The following is a 2,807-nucleotide window of genomic DNA, read 5'->3' as shown; positions in this document are numbered from 1 at the left end:
GAAAACATGTTTAAAAAAGTATTTCCATCTCTCTCTCTCTCTCTCTCTCTCTCTCTCTCTCTCTCTCTCTCTCTCTCTCTCTCTCTCTCTATATATATATACATATAGAAAGAGAGATAGATAGATAGATAGATAGATAGATACATACATACATACATACATACATACATACATACATATGTGTGTATTGTTGGAGTTGCAAACATGGGTGCACTTGACAAACTCAGTGCGGCTATTCCCCATTGAAAGATTGTTGCATCCAGGACCCTTAGCACTGTGATATGCTACTCAATACCACTGGCATGGCCAGGTGTAAACAACATCTGACCTTTGTTGTGTATGTAACCATGGAGATTGTGATGTCACCTAGGCCCACCAAAGAACAGCCTTGTCAGAAGCAGCACTGCCATGAGCAGAAGCAGCAGATCCATATGTTTTCAAATAAGCTGGATTTAACCAAGACAAGTGAGTCCAATAGGATGCAGGTATGTCCTCTATCCTTACAGCTTCCCGTGGCTGTTGGTTTTATACCGTTTGGGGACAGCCAAGGAGGCGTCAGCAGGCAACACAGGTAAGTGTGTGCTTGTGTGTGTGTGTGTGTGTGTGTTTCCTATGCAGATCCTAAACCCAGTATCAAATGCAAGTAGGAGGAGTAAGAAGGGTTCCTGCCAAAGCCAGGTTATGGATTGCATTTAAAAATGGTCCATCAGAGTGAAATGGACTCCCATCTTCCTGCTTAGCAATAATGATATGGGTTTAGGGTCTGCTGTGTGTACTGGTGGGTGACTGCCACCCAGCCAGAGTGTGTATGGGAGGCTGCCAGCCAGCCTCCCTTCCTACAAGTAGTGATGGTGCATGTGAAGGGGACAGCGTTGGTTCCTCCCCTTTCACAGTTATCACTTCTCATTCTTCCTTTTGGCTGGTATCAAATGTGGTGTCTGTTTATATCAGTTTAATATCTGATATGTCCCCTATCTGGTAGCATATATTAAATGCACCACCAGGGTTCAGTGTTGGAAAGAAAGATTACCTGTTTATTTGCTGCAGCTGCTTGCTGGCTAGTCCAGTGGGCCCCTACTGCAGGCAAAAGACAATAGGTGGTGACGCTTGTGTCTGGCCCCTGTTGGAGCGACCAGGCACAGGACTGCTGCTGCTGAATGTCCTCTTTAATTGAATAAGCTCAGCAACCAGCACACCTGTGCAGGTTGGACATGACATGATAGGTAGCTGTCTTTCAGGTAGTGGGTGCTGAATCTTGTTAATTGACATGGGGGTGTCATTGCTGTTGATTGACCATGCATTGGTACTGTGGTATTGGAATAATAAAAACAAATGTTGCCAGCCAACCATCCATTGCAATAATGGATAGGACATCAGCTATGAGGCATTTGTTTGTACAAACTGCTGCTCACAACTAATGTTGTAATATAGTGTCTCCATCTGCTGGTGGTATTGAATAAGCAATAGTGCAATGATAGGGTCTGAAAAAGAAGAAAAATAAGAAGCAGCAGCATAGGAAAAAAGGAGGAAAGAAGGAAAACATGGAGAGAAGAAAAAAAGAAGGTTAAAAAAAAGGTGAAAACATGTTTAAAAAAGTATTTCCATCTCTCTCTCTCTCTCTCTCTCTCTCTCTCTCTCTCTATATATATATATATATATATACATATAGAAAGAGAGAAAGAGATAGATAGATAGATAGATAGATACATACATACATACATACATACATACATACATACATACATATGTGTGTATTGTTGGAGTTGCAAACATGGGTGCACTTGACAAACTCAGTGCGGCTATTCCCCATTGAAAGATTGTTGCATCCAGGACCCTTAGCACTGTGATATGCTACTCAATACCACTGGCATGGCCAGGTGTAAACAACATCTGACCTTTGTTGTGTATGTAACCATGGAGATTGTGATGTCACCTAGGCCCACCAAAGAACAGCCTTGTCAGAAGCAGCACTGCCATGAGCAGAAGCAGCAGATCCATAGGTTTTCAAATAAGCTGGATTTAACCAAGACAAGTGAGTCCAATAGGATGCAGGTATGTCCTCTATCCTTACAGCTTCCCGTGGCTGTTGGTTTTATACCGTTTGGGGACAGCCAAGGAGGCGTCAGCAGGCAACACAGGTAAGTGTGTGCTTGTGTGTGTGTGTGTGTGTGTTTCCTATGCAGATCCTAAACCCAGTATCAAATGCAAGTAGGAGGAGTAAGAAGGGTTCCTGCCAAAGCCAGGTTATGGATTGCATTTAAAAATGGTCCATCAGAGTGAAATGGACTCCCATCTTCCTGCTTAGCAATAATGATATGGGTTTAGGGTCTGCTGTGTGTACTGGTGGGTGACTGCCACCCAGCCAGAGTGTGTATGGGAGGCTGCCAGCCAGCCTCCCTTCCTACAAGTAGTGATGGTGCATGTGAAGGGGACAGCGTTGGTTCCTCCCCTTTCACAGTTATCACTTCTCATTCTTCCTTTTGGCTGGTATCAAATGTGGTGTTTGGTTATATCAGTTTAATATCTGATATGTCCCCTATCTGGTAGCATATATTAAATGCACCACCAGGGTTCAGTGTTGGAAAGAAAGATTACCTGTTTATTTGCTGCAGCTGCTTGCTGGCTAGTCCAGTGGGCCCCTACTGCAGGCAAAAGACAATAGGTGGTGCCGCTTGTGTCTGGCCCCTGTTGGAGCGACCAGGCACAGGACTGCTGCTGCTGAATGTCCTCTTTAATTGAATAAGCTCAGCAACCAGCACACCTGTGCAGGTTGGACATGACATGATAGGTAGCTGTCTTTCAGGTAG

General features: G+C 44.2%; 1 pseudogene; it reads left to right on the top strand.

Annotated features, from left to right (window-relative positions):
* Window positions 1–900: 900 nt before the first annotated feature.
* On the top strand, window positions 901–1,003 carry LOC130304955 (U2 spliceosomal RNA; annotated as a pseudogene).
* Window positions 1,004–2,807: the final 1,804 nt, after the last annotated feature.

This window comes from Hyla sarda, unplaced genomic scaffold, assembly GCF_029499605.1.
Source record: "Hyla sarda isolate aHylSar1 unplaced genomic scaffold, aHylSar1.hap1 scaffold_130, whole genome shotgun sequence".
Classification (NCBI taxonomy): domain Eukaryota; kingdom Metazoa; phylum Chordata; class Amphibia; order Anura; family Hylidae; genus Hyla; species Hyla sarda.
This window is presented reverse-complemented; position numbering and strand designations above follow the sequence as displayed.